This window comes from Sorex fumeus, unplaced genomic scaffold (genome assembly GCF_029834395.1).
Source record: "Sorex fumeus unplaced genomic scaffold, SorFum_2.1 ptg000075l, whole genome shotgun sequence".
In the NCBI taxonomy this organism is placed as follows: Eukaryota; Metazoa; Chordata; class Mammalia; order Eulipotyphla; family Soricidae; genus Sorex; species Sorex fumeus.
Window position 1 is genome coordinate 23,752,902 of NW_026606132.1, and position 14,560 is coordinate 23,767,461.

The 14,560-nt window shown below is 45.8% G+C and overlaps 1 pseudogene; it reads right to left on the reverse strand.

The window, feature by feature from the left end:
* Positions 1-937: 937 nt before the first annotated feature.
* On the reverse strand, positions 938-2,657 carry LOC130038425 (zinc finger protein 639-like; annotated as a pseudogene).
* Positions 2,658-14,560: the final 11,903 nt, after the last annotated feature.

The following is a 14,560-nucleotide window of genomic DNA, read 5'->3' on the forward strand; positions in this document are numbered from 1 at the left end:
AGAGAGCATTTGAAGGTTCCCATGCAATGGGAATGACAGGCAAGTGGATCTTTGCTTCCTTTAGACATGGTTCAAGGGAATTCAAATTAGTAGAAATTTGAGAAGAAAATTTTCCCAGCTCCAGTTTCTGAATTTAAATGACACTGGTCACGCCTGTCTATGTACATATTTAATGCAAAAGACACACTGTCTCTTTTCCATAGAAAGTCTACAGAATTTGTCACATTGAGTGAGACCATGAGATGAGAATCTCTTTGGAAATCTCAATGACTTTATCAGCCATGTGGATAAAAAAAGACAAAAGTAAAATTGGTTAAATTTTTCGTGTTTTTATCCTTTATTCCATACCCATGTGTAAACCCTGCGTGTATGTGCATAGTATGGCATGGTTACAGAAATCAAGAAAGACATGGATGGTCTCAGTAAAGAAGTTCCCTGTTGTGTCTCCTTATCCAGATTTTCACTGAAACTCTGATATTGGGGGCTCTGTGTGAGGATGAGCACAATATACCACAACACTGAATGATCATAATATAAATGTAGTTCCTGGTTCATTTATTTATTTTTCTTTTTTAACTTTTATTAGTTAAACACCATGAGGTACAGTTGTAGACTTACAAATTTTTGTGCTTGGATTTCAGTTATACAATGATTTACTACCCATCCCTCCACCAGTGCCCATTCTCCATCATTTACATTTTTTAAATTTTTGTTGGAGGTACAATTGTAGATTTATGAATTTTTGTGCTTGGGTTTCAATTGTACAATGATCCAGTATCCATCCCTCCACCAATGCCCATTTTCCACTACCACTGGTCCCAGTATCCCTCCCACCCTCCATCCCCCCGTCCCACCCTGCCTCTGTGGCAGGGTATTCCCTTTTGTTCTCTCTTTCCTTTTGGGTGTTGTGGTTTGCAAAAGAGGCATTGAGGAAAATGCCACACTTTGAATACAACTATATACCAAAAAATTTAACAATGAGAAGAAAATAGGACAATTAAAAAGAAATAATCTTATTGCCTATGCAAGACAATTCTCATAAATGGAGGTAAAGACCGCCCATTTTAACATCTCAAAAAAGCACGACTTACTATTTTACATTAATATCATGAAAGTTAAAGAGATCAAGTCGTCTCATGGACCGGCAAGTGACTTATTAATTCCCTCTCATTTCCAAACCTCACCAAGCAGTCACTACACTTAGGAGGTATGTAAGTTGAATGCTTGAAATCTAGATGAATTTTAAAATCTTCAATCTGTCCCGTTGAATATTCACAGTACTGGCATAAACAAATCTCTTCCGAGAAATGTGAATTTAGGTGTTTGCAATACTCCAGCATACTTGAAAACCCTTTGCTGCAGTCATGACACACGTGAGGGAAAATTTTGGTATGTTCAATGGCAACATGCCTGTTGACATTTGTATGAAGCCGACTCTGAAAACCACACAGTAGGTAAACAAAGAAATCTTTACATTTGTCAAAGGTGATTTTGCTCAAGAGGCTGCACTGCCCATGCTCTCCATTGTTATCCTTGTCACTCAGCTCGATTAACTTACATGAGTGTTTGTTTACCACGTGGCAATGCAAGTGTTCTGGGTCATTCGTCTCATGTTCACAGAACTGACACAGGTAGTGCTCATCGAAGCTGTGCTCCTGGAAGTGCAGGTACAGCTCGCTGCTCGAGGAGAACTGCACATCGCACTGCTCTCACCAGTAGAGGTGGTCGCTGAAGTGCATGTATGCGATGTGCTGGCTGAGGTTCTCGAAGATCACCGTCTTGTAGTCACAGTATTTACAAATGTAGGGATCCTCTTCGTGGAGCTTGACACGTTCGATCAGCAACACGTTGGTAGAGAAGCTTTCCTCGCACACGTGACACACATTCGAATCAGTGCGCTTGTGTTTCAGGATCATGTGCTGCTTCAAATTGGAAAAATACTTGCTATTGAAGTCTCAGAAATCCGCACTTGTAGAGGCCGCTGCTATTGGCTCTCAGTAAAGGCTATTTCTGCTGGGCAGTCACGTTCAGAGCCTGGTTCTTGTCGAAAACTTTGCAAAGTTTAGCCCCTCGTTGGTTTGGTCTTGGAGACTCTCCAAAGAATTGTTTTCTGTCTCTAGATCATAATCTTCCAAAATTGCATGCACTTCCGCAGTGATCAGAACATCCTAGGCGGTATCGACGTCTGTGGGGCTCTCCTCCTGTGTGTGCTGGCTGACTGACTCGGGTGAGTCACACCCTTCATCACAAATTTCAATATCGGCAGGCAGATTTTTCTGCAGAGAAGGCGGTGTGCTCCAGGCCTCTGAGCACAGGCCTGGGCAGCAGGCAGCTCTGAGCCCGACTTCGGAACTTTATTCCATCTGTAAATTTTGGCAACTCATTGGATGTTTCAGTATCAGAATCATCATGTCTGTTGTCAAAACACTTTAAATCCGGTTGTCTTATGGAACAGACACTGTAACAGTGATCAGAAAAAATTCCATTGAATCCATCTGCAATTCTGCTTGTCCCCGAGGAGTCTGAATAATGAGAAGGAGAAAACGTCTTCCTTTTTCTTTTCTTAGGGTATTCATTCATATCTTTTCAATTTGGTATAGTTCTTACTACTGAAGTGAGGAAGTTAATTCCAGGAAGGTTTTCAGAGGGTTAAAGAAAATTTCAGGCAAGCGTGGCCCATCATCCCACTGGGCGTTCTCAGCAGAGATGCGGCCTCGGGCAGATGAGTGTCCTGGGGCTGTCAGGGGAAGCCCCCCAGGGCTGCGTGGGGTTCCCTGCACCCGGCGGCGGCGGGCAAGGCCAGGTGCACCGCGACAGAACCAGGATGTGCCGCCCAAGGCTGCCACCCGCCGCCCTGGAGGCTGCAGGTCCAGCATGTCCCTGGCCGGCGAGCATGGGGGGGGGGGGAGGCCCCGCTGGGACCCCGCGCCCGACCCAGGACTCCAGCTCTTCACCAAGTCGGGGGTGGAAAGGAAGGGGGGGCGCGCAGCCTCCGGGCGTGGGGAGGGGACGCCGGCCCGGCCCACCCCCAAGCCAGGTCTAAAAGGGGATCTGGTCACCAGGATGCCACCGCAGCCACTCACTGGCTCCAGGGCGCGGCTGGCAGCCGCCCTGCCTGGGCACCACGCGCCCCTCACCCTCCGCCCCGCCCGCCCCCCCCACCCCGGACCTGTCTCTGATTCCATTTTCATCAATGCTTTCAAATCAGGAAATACTATTGGAATTTGCTCAATAGTTTCACAGGCTATTGCTTCCTGGTGGAATTAGGTCCCTCAGGAAACAATAAAGGCAGTAGTCAAGCACAGGGCCTATCATCCTAAAGGGAAAAATCAAGAAAATGGCAAGTATTTAAAAAGCCAGGGCAGTGAATAACACACAAAGTGTTTATCAAGAATATATTATAATAAAATTGATGCCTGCTGAAAGTAGTTTATGGACCAGACATGATTGCCACTGTGTGTATATATATGTATGTATACACACACACACACACACACACACACACATATATATATATATATATATATGTAAAGTAAAGGCCCTCCCGTTGATCATCGATTTCCTCGAGCGGGCCCAGTAATGTCTCCATTGGAGACTTTGTTGTTACTGTGTTTGGCATATCGAATACGTCACGGGGAGCTTGCCAGGCCCTATCGTGCGGGCGAGATACTCTCGGTAGCTTGCCAGGCTCTCTGAGAGGGGTGGAGGAATCAAACTCGGGTCGGCCATGTTGGCTGCGTGCAAGGCAAACGCCCTACTGCTGTGTGTGATTGGGTCTCATTCCTAACCCTGAAAGAGCCTTGAATGTGGCACTTTTTAGAGTCTCAGGGCTAGGACGAAGGAGACGTTACTGGTGCCTGCTCCAGGCAATCGAAGAACAACAGGATGATCATGATCGTGATTATGTGATGATATACACAAACTACTGGTACCTTACGGGCCAGCGTGGTTTGGGCCAGAGCGATAGCACAGCAGGTAGGGCGTTTGCATTGCACGAGGCCTACTCGGGTTCGATTCCTCCGCCCCTCTCAGAGAGGCCAGCAAGCTGCTGAGAGTATTCTGCCCGCACAACAAAGCCTGGCAAGCTCCCCATGGCATATTCGATATGCTAAAAACAGTAACAACAAGTCTCAATGGAGACGTTACTGGTGCCCGCTCGAGCAAATTGATGAACAATGGGAGGACAGTGCTACAGAGCTATTGATGAAAAAGATTTTCAAGTGAGGTGTTTTATTCTCCTACATTCTGATGTCATTGTCATTCAGAATAAGACAGATAAAGCGAGCTCTTTACAAATAAAAATTTAATAAAGTCCTAATAATTAAAATGGCCTTGCTGGAAATCCAAAGGGAAGTCTAAAAACATTTTAATTCTATACAAAAGCTATCAGCTAAGAGGCAATCGGACACCCAAAATACACATAATGGGGAGGGGGAAAAGGGTAAAAGATTGCCCAATCAGTTATAACTACAAAACAATATATTTAATAGTTAAAAGAACATAATGACTACTGCTTAGAGAAGGAAAACTAACTTACTGGAACAGCAATTCAAATATCACAGCAAAGTAAGATACGAAAGCAGGAGAGAAGAGAATCAGCGGTGGACCAAGAGGAGCGACAAACCACAAATTGCCGTCCTCCTGACTGAAAGAGGTTGAAAGGATTCCTCTCAAGTGGATTACAAAGAGCATGATAGGAGACTACCTAGTGGCCAATGGCATCAGACTTTGAGAGTTTGCCTAGAGAACTGAGTCAACCAAGAGGGTGGGGTGTGGGATGGGAGAGAGCGACCCTGAGACATTTCGGGGGGAAGCTGACACGCTTGTGATGGCCGTGGAGTTAGAACATTGTATTCCTGACAGTTTGTTGTTTGGTTTCTGGGGCACATCCAGTTGAGCTCAGAGCTTACTCCTGGCTCTGTACTCAGGGATTACTCCTAGTGGGGCATGCGGGACCATATGGGTGCCAGGGATTGACCTGGGTCTGACACATTCAAGGCACGCTCCCTCCCTTCTGCACTATCCCTCCGGTCCTGCATTCCTAAAATGTTGTAACTAGAATTATTGTAAATTATGGTGCTGAAAGAAAAATGCTTTTAAAACAGTTGTTGACATAATGACCCTAAAAAAATGTTCATGTCAGAGTTCACCTACTTAAATGTTTGGAGTAGGTTACTGGATCAAAAATCGATCCAAATATGCACTGCCTACAGAAACCTCGTTTTTGATTGTTTGTTTGTTTTTTACAATTTCTTTAAAAGTTTTATTAGTGACAGGTGAGACATGATTATCACAATGAGATCCAAGGATAAAATAAAATTTAATGTAATGTACTTTAGAGTCCAGAATTGAAAACATATATATGTAAATGAGAATAGGCATTTTATTATATCATATGAAATAGTTTTAGTTTTCTTATTTACGCGGGTAGGGCGTTTGCCTTGCACGCAGCCAACATGGTCAACCTGAGTTGGATTCCTCCGCCCCTCTCGGAGAGCCCAGCAAGCTCCTGAGAGTATCTCGCCCACATTGAAAAGCCTGGTAGGCTATCTGTGACGTATTCAATATGCCAAACACAGTAACAAGTCTCACAATGTTAAAATTGAAAAGGCTGCTCCTGAGGGGAAATTGTCTGCCATAGAAACAGGGGGAGGAATGGGATGGGGGTGATGTTGGGTACATTGGTGGTGGACAATGTGCGCTAATGGACAAATGGGTTTTCGATCATTGTCTGAGGGAGACTCAAGTATGAAAACTTTGAAATGAGAGTGTTCTGTGAGCGCATCGTGTCAGATTAACTGATTAGTATGATAATGTATGAGCCTCAAAAACAAGCAGAGAGAGCAGCACTTACCAGAAAACGAGCAGATACAGCAACTGCAGTCCCACAATCAACAAAACCCTGCCATAGACAGAGAACCGTTGACTCCGAGACTGAGAATTCCCTAAAACCAGACAGTTAGTGCTGAACTGTGAGTTTCAACAGAAAGGCGCAGGGGCATGAGGAATGCAGCGTTTGGTGGCCGAGAACTTTTCCCTGATTGGCACAGAGCGAAGGAAGGATGAAGAACAGGGGAAGCAGAAACAGGGCCTTGGGTTGGTTGGTGGTTGGTTCATTTCTCTCCCCTCCCCAGTGCAGTCCCATCTCTCCCTTGCAGCACTATCATAGTCGTAGGTTTGGTCGTAGTCCCAGTCATCATAATTCCCTCATCTTCATCCTCATAGTCCTCATCTGATGGTCATCATCATCACCTAGTCTCCTCTTACCTCTGACATCTTAATTATACAGAAACCAGGAAGTGTGGGGATACACACAGGTCAGGTTCAACATCGTTCTAACAAAAAACAGAGGTAAAAACCATGCAACAGAAATAGAGATTGTAGTATTTTTTCTTTTCTTCTGAAGGAAAATGACCAAGAGAATTGTTCTCATGTAGAATATAAAGAGCCGTATTTTGGGAGTAAATTCTACATGGTGAATGGTATATTACCCCTGAGAGTCAGTTTCCAGAATGGAATTGACCAAGAGCAAGATGTTTGGGTGGTACAGAAGAGACCAATGAGACGTTGGTGGAGGGAAAATGACATTTGGGTCATGAAAGCTGTGTTGGAAATTTGAATGCATGAACTTATTACCCGTTCTTTAAATGACAGCAATAAAAAACAACAAAGTAGGTGTGTAAATTATGGTCCAAAATTCAATGATTAAAACCACCCATTAATTTTATGGCTGTATTTGATCAAATTATGAAGCCAGCCCATTTCACTCTGAAAAATAACTTCATTTTCATTCTGAAAAATTCTCATACATAAATTTTTCCAAAATTAATTAAAGCCAATAGTGAATGAGATGTATGAGCATACCCGTAGCTAAGGAATGAAAATAAAATTTTGTATACTATGCACTGAAATTCTTTCCATTAAAAATGCATTGAAGGCCAATAAATATAGGGCAACTAGTAAAAGAACTTGGCGGTACCCTACAAGCCTATGGTCATGAGTTTGAATCCCTGGTCTGGCACATGCACTCAATGTAATTCGGACACTTATCTGTGCCCTCGAAGTTCTGCTGCATGTCTGTGATTCTCGGAAGCACGGAATAACACCAAGAAAAGAAGAGTAATCTTTTTAATTAGAAAAATCAGGCAAAAGAAACATTTGACTCTATCTAGCACGGTGCAATAAATGCAGTGCAAGAAATGCACCGGGTCTGAGGGAAGAATGAGTTGCACTGGGCAGGAACAGCGCTCCCTGTGTCAGAGTGAGAGCGAGAGTGACAGCGAGAACCTCGAGAACCTTCCTCTGTCCCCCTGAAACTCTGGGGTCCCGAAAAGGCTCCAACCAGATGTGACCTCGCCTCATATCTGCTGGGGACAGCGGGCTCAGGTGCCTGAGCAAGCGGCTTCGGGCGTGCAGCGGGACGGACTCTTCGGCCAGGTGCAGACCCCGGGGGTGGGCAGACTGGACCCACCATCGCCTCCGAGGGAGTCCGGGGATGTGTGGGGCGCTTTCCTTCTGCAGTTCTCAGGACTCGGGGAACCGCCGAGTTGCAAGAGGTCCCGGCCCGGCACCATCTTTCTTCTCAGGATCGAGCAGATGCTCCCCGGGGATCCTGATGGGGTCCGGGACCCGACTGCAGGAGTCCAGTTCAGTAAGAGGATGAGTTTCTTTCTTTCTTTTTTTCACTTTTTTTTTGTTGTTGTTGCTTTTTTGGGTCACACCCGGCAATGCACAGGAGTTCCTCCTGGTTCATGCACTCAGGATTTACTCCTGGCTGTGCTCCGGGGACTGTATGGGATGCTGGGAATCGAACCCGGGTCGGCCACATGCAAGGCAAACGCCCTACCCGTTGTGCTATCACTCCAGCCCTGAGGTTGAGTTTCTTAAGGGACATTCTTGGAGGAGATCAGCCTATAGTTTTGCTTTGCCGTGTGCAGGGTGGGGTTGCTCAGAGCTGCGTGGTTCCTGGGTTACTGGTGGCTCTGAGCGATGGCAAAGACCCCTAGATTCTCGCGCTACCGGGTGAGCCGACTCGAAACTTTCCTTCCGGTTGCAAGGAGGGAGCCGTATTCTCGGGGCAACGTCCTTGCCTCTTGTACTTTCTTTGAGATGAACATCTCTATCTGCCTCAGGCATTCGGATGTCATTGTATTTATAGAATTTGTTCAGTACAGGGCTGGAGCACAGCAGGTAGGTCGTTTGCCCGGCACGCGGTCGACCCGGGTTCAATTCCCAGCATCCCATATTCTCCCCTGAACACTGCCAGGAGTAATTCCTGAGTGCAGAGCCAGGAGTAACCCCTGTTGCGTAGCCAGGTGTGATCCAACAGGCAGAAAAAAAAAGTAACACAAAAAAAGAATTTGTTTGGTCCAATTCATGTTCGTGTGACATTCGAAAGAACTTGAGCACTGTAGACACTGAGACGTCTTTGCATTCCAGAGCACAACTTGGAAGGGAACACATGTGGACCAGGACTTTTGTGTATAGAGAATAAAAATTGCTGTTTGAATTTCTTTGCTCAGATTTTTCTGCACGGATTTTCAAAGGTCTCCTCAGTCAATAGAGGGAAGGATAGGAGTGGAAAATTCATCTGAGTCCCAAAGTTCACCAGGACTCTTGGTAGAATTCACAATGATTACATAGAAAATGAATTTGAGGATTTTTTAGGTTTCAAGACATTTTGTTTCTATATCTTCCAGTCTGATCCAATATATTTGGGTTTTTGGGTTTTTCCTTTTTTTCTTGGGGGTCATACTGAGTGTCAGTCGCACTTACTGAGCTGTAGAAAGTTTTTATTCTTGTTTTTATTGATACCCTTTTGTTTTCTTGAATTGAATTCTATATGTCTAGATCATTATTATCTTACCAGGATTTTATGATTTCCTGACATGTACTAAGTTTGGGATTCGTTTGTGTTCCTTTTCTAAATGGTCAAGTCATTGGGAGGGTGATTCATCTGATTTTCATAGTATTTCCAGTTCTGAGTAGTTGTAGAATTTATTATATTATTATAGTTATTATACTTTACTATAGTAGTTACAGAATTATAGAATTTCAAAGGGTGCTAATGTCCATGAGGATTCACATGTGAACGCTCTGGAGCACTAAGGCATTATGAACACACGAAGGATGAACCCAGGATAACAGACCTAGTACAGTGCATAAAGCATTTGCATGCAGCCTTCCCAGATTCATTCCTCGGCAATTTATATGGTGCTAGGACCCAATACGTGTTATCCCCGAGCTGGGAGCCAAGAGTAAGACCTGATCCCAGCCAGTGTGCCCCCACCCCAAAAAAAAAACAAAGAATAAAGACTGAACAAGAGCCCAGAGAGACCATATGGTGTGGAAGACACCTAGAACATGGCTCTTCCGGTTACTATCCCTGGCTTCCCATCTGTTCCAAATAAGTTTACTAGAGGGACTCCTGAATACAGAACCTGGTAGAAGCACTGAAAATTGCCTTATGTGAAGCAACAGCAGAACAAAAAAGATAGATCACCAAATATATACTCAATTTTCAGTTTGGGTGAGGGTTAGCAACATAGTTGAGTCATCAAGTTAGGATTTCCTGGTTTTCATATCTTGTAGAGAAGTGTCTGAGGACATTGTATAAGAAATGAGAATTGGGCCTTTTGAGAGTCTATGCAGATTGCACTTACCATCAGTGTGAGGATCTGACTTAAGAGCTATGGATCTTGGTGCTGGAGCAATAGCACAGCGGGTAGGGCATTTGTCTTGCACGCAGTCAACATGGCCAAACCTGGTTCGATTCCCAGCATCCCATATGGTCCCCCGAGAACCGCCAGGAGTAATTCCTGAGTGCATGACTCAGGGGTAACCCTGAGCATCGCCGGGTGTGACCAAAAAAGAAAAAAAAATAGCTATGGATTTTTAATCTCCTAGAAGAAACATTGCTCCCCCAAAGCCCATTGCTGCTAACTGACCTGGAGTGTTTGCATAAGAGTGGACAGAGAGGCACGATCACGACCATACTGTTGTTTGTTGATTGCCTTGAGCAGGCCCCAGTAACGTCTCCTTCATCCTAGGTCTGAGATTTTTAAAAAGTGCCATATTCAAGGCTCTTTCAGGATTAGGTGAATGAGACCCATCTTTGTTACTGGTATTTGGCATATTGGGTATGCCACGGGGAGTTTGCCAGACTCTGCTGTGTGGGCAGGTTACATTCCGTAGCCTGCCGGGTTTGTCCAAAGTAAGAATGAGGTAAGATGTCGCTTCCGGGAGCTGGGTTTTATAGTCTTTGGCTCTTGGCCATTGATGGGATTACACGGCACCAGGGGGTGAGTTGGTGGGGTGTGACCCCTGCTTACTGGAAGGTAGAGGATCTGGGTGGAGGAAGCTCAACCCCGATCCAAGCAGGCTTGGAGATCTCAGCCCCGGGACCCGCATGCCTTTGTTCCTCTGCCAGTAGCTTCATGCATTTGGAGGGTGGTCTCAGCATGGTGGCTGGATCAGGAAGTCATTGGCTGCCGGAGCTATGTTCAGGGCGGGGAGGGAAACTCGACCCGCCCCCCTCCAAGGGGCCCCGGCGAGGACAGCCAGGTGCGGGGGCAGCAGACTGTGCCGTTCTCTTCCAGGAGCTGGGTTTTATAGTCTCTGGATCTTGGCCGTTGATGGGATTACACAGCGCCAGGGGCCAGTTGGTGGGTGTGACCCTTGCCTACTAGAAGGTAGAGGATCTGGGTGGAGGATGCTCAGCCCCGATCTGAGCAGGCTTGGAGATCTCAGACAGGCTTGGAGATCTCAGACACATAGAGTCGTAATGTCTGAGTAGAGATTTTTTTTCAGGACGGGATATTTTATTTTATTTATTTACTTTTTTAATTTTATTGAATCACCGTGAGATTTGCTCAAGCGGGCCCAGTAATGTCTCCATTGGAGACTTTGTTGTTACTGTGTCTGGCATATCGAATACGTCACGGGGAGCTTGCCAGGCTCTGCTGTGCGGGCGAGATACTCTCGGTAGCTTGCCGGGCTCTCCGAGAGGGGCGGAGGAATCAAACTCGGGTCGGCCATGTTGGCTGCGTGCAAGGCAAACGCCCTACCCACTGTGCTTACAAGCTTTTATGTTTGGGAAACAATCACACAAGGATCAAACACCCATCCCTCCACTTTTGGACAGGACAAAAGTGCACATTCCCCACCACCAATATCCTCAATACACCCCCCTTACCCTCCCTTTCCCACCTTCCCCCTGCCTCCATGGCAGACATTATACCCCATACTCACTCTCTACTTGTGAGCATTATGGTTTGAAATACAGACACTGAGAGTTATCATTTTGGGTCTTTTATCTACATTCAGCACACATCTCCCATCCCGACCGGTTCCTCAAGCCATCATTACCTTAGGGATCCCTAGCTGCCTTCTCAGCTTTGTTCATGAGGCAGGCTTCCAGCTATGGAGCAATCTAGATTTAAGAGTGTCAGAGAATGGAGATTCAAGCAGCATAGTAAGGCTCAAGAGAAAAACCTTGAGAGAGGTCTGAGGGAACCTAGAGCCCAGCAAAGAGGACATGCTGGCATACCTCAAGGCAGGAGTAATCAATTCTCAGTCTCTGGCCAGACACCAAGTGCTCAAAATTCTTTCTTTTTCTGTTATGCTTTTAACTATTAGTTTTTAATCGCCGTGAGATACGGTTACAAAGATTGCCTGTTTACGTTTCAGTCACACAATGATCGACAACCCAACCCTCGACCAGTGCACATCCTCCAACACCAAGGTCCCCAGTATCCCCCCCATCCCACCCCTTTCCCTTCCTCTATGCCGGGCAATCTACCCCATACTCTCTTTTGTATTGTTTGTTATGACTAGAACAACATGTTGCAGCTCTGCTCTCCTGGAATTCTAAAATATTAGATAATTAGGATCTGGAGAAATCTGTACAGCGAGATGCTCGATTTGGACAGTTTTTTGTGTGTCTCTGGATCTTGGCCATTAAGGTGCTTAAGTAGCTACTAGAGGCAGTTTGTGCCTGTGACCATCAGGGTCCCATGGGGAGGGAGGGGTAGATGAGAAGGACCGGCTCATTTCCTATTTCTGGAGGCCTGGAGTTTGCCACGTCACTGAACCCGCATACCTGCATTTCACATTGGGTTCTGGAAGTTGATGGTCACCAGGGTTTTTAGGGGGCAGATAGAAGGATGACGCTTGTCCCTATCTGAGGCACCACGGTGAAGTCGACCTGTCCTGAGCTATCACCACAGCAAGCAGCTCAGTTTAGAGATTCTTTTGTGTCTCTGGATCATGGGCATTAAAGAGCTCAAGTAGCAGCTGGAGTCAGTTTGTGGGCATGACCTCCAGGGTAGAATGGGGACTGGGGATGAAAAGGACCGGCCCATCACTTATCCCTTTGGACCTGGAGTTTGCTGTCACTGAACCAGTGTACCTGCACTTCTCATTGGGTTCTGGAAGTTGGCAGCCTGTGGGATTTTTTTGGGACAGGTGGAGGGATGTCTTCCCCCATCTGAGGCACCCCAGCGAAGTCGGCCTGACTTAAAGTCCGGACGTTATGTCTGCAGCAGGCTGCACACTTTGGAGATTCGTTTGTGTGTCTCTGGCTCATGGCCCATGTTTCCATCTTTTCGAGAGAAATAAATTATTGGCATATGCCCTGCAGAGCATGGCCGCTTTCCCACAACAAGCTATGCCACCGGTCCTGACTATGGCTCTTGATCGCTTTTGAGATATATGTGTCCCTAAAATAAGACCTAAAAATCAGCTTGCATAGCCGAGCCAGAGGTGGTTTGGGAGTGTATCTCCCACATATCTAACATTTGACTGTTTAATTGCTTGCTCAACTTGGCCCCAAGTTATTGGGGTCTTTTCAAAGGCACAGCGGCAACTGTGGGATAAGAGAAATTCTAAAGGCCCCATCAGGATGTTGATGAACTCGCCATGCAGGTACAGGTTGACACCTGCTGGCAGCACCATACCCCGCTCAAATTATTTCACACGATAACCTTTTTCAGATCTCAAGCGCCTGGTTATTAGACTAGGAGTTGATATACAGAGCTGTACATGAGATCAGAAGAGATCCTGAGCAACTGAGGGGCCTCTGCTGCCAACGTTGGGGCCCAGAGAACACTACCTGGCTGACCCAGGGTTATGGCTAAAATCCATAGGTAGGAATAGTGACAGCTATTACATCTGGGAGAAGCTGTCTGAGGTGAGATAATTGAGGAGAAGAGTGTGGCACTTTTGGACAGGACAAAAGGCACAAAAAGAACCTCCATAATGACAATTTATTGGTGCAATATATTCTCCTATGTAAACAATCCTGGAAAATCTAGATTCTTGATATCATTCCATTACCTGTCTTGGGAAGATCCTGGCAGCAGTGACTTTGAGAGACACACTGACCTATCTCTGCGAGGTGTCCGACGGATACGAGTGGGAAGACCCAGGGTGTGGGATATGGTTTTCTTTGGTAGAAGAGGGACTGAGGAGGCAGGACCAAGCATAACCTACAGTTTCAGTTCATGCAGCCATGGGTATATGTATCCCAAACCATCAACATGATGGATTCAGGGAACCTGTCAGGTTAGAACAATGCTCTGCAGAATCATTTGATCAAAGAGGAATGGGGTGTACGTGCAATTAGAAGGAAGCTTGTGTCGAACATCTCTATTGTTCCCTTGAATCACAGGGAGAAACACAGCTGGATGTCAGAAGACATCTGTCTGTTGAAGGAAACCAGACAATCGAGGTGACAGTGCCAGGCACTGCTGAATTCAGTGAGGACCCAAGAGACGATGGAGAATACCCCAGTATATATAGAAACAAATGATACAAAAGAAATGTTAATTGTCCCTGTTCAATGGCCACTTTCCTGTCCCATGTGAATGTGGCATCACGTCCCATGTCATCTGAGGGGTGTCCCAGGGGCTGTTCAGTATCCTAGGATACCCTGAACAACTAGTAGAAAAGAGAGAGCACACAGCAAAGAGCAGCATAATTTGACTGTGTCTCCATCAAAACTCACCTCAGTTTCCAAAAAGAATTGACACTTTGCAATCTATGCCCTCTCATGCTACGTTATTCTTTCCTTTCAGTTGTAAGTGGCATCTGCCTAGAAGAACAGAACCTTGGGGCTGAATGCACCTTATCGTTGAAGCTGAGTAAGTCCCCTGATGTTTAATATGCTTAACTATTTCATTGAGGACCATTGCATTCCATAATTATGTGCCTTTTAGCTACAGTAGGTATCTGAAACATACTTGTCAACAAAAGTCAGCACCATAGCGTGTATATCCCTGGACCACAGTGCACTGAAGAGCATCCCAGTAAGCACTCTAACTCACCCCCCTTAGATACAATAGCTGATGCCCTTTTCCAGTTCGCTTTGACTGATTGTGCCTGTTGCTATTCTTTTTCTCCTCTGTAACCCACATATGAGTGCAGTCCTTGGATAGGTGACTTTCTCCCTTAGTTACAATTAGTGTTCCTATTTTGAATTCTACCCCCTCTCAACTTCAGGCATGCAAGCCATCGACCAGCACCTGTGCACACATCGGCTGCCTGTGGTACACGTGTCATC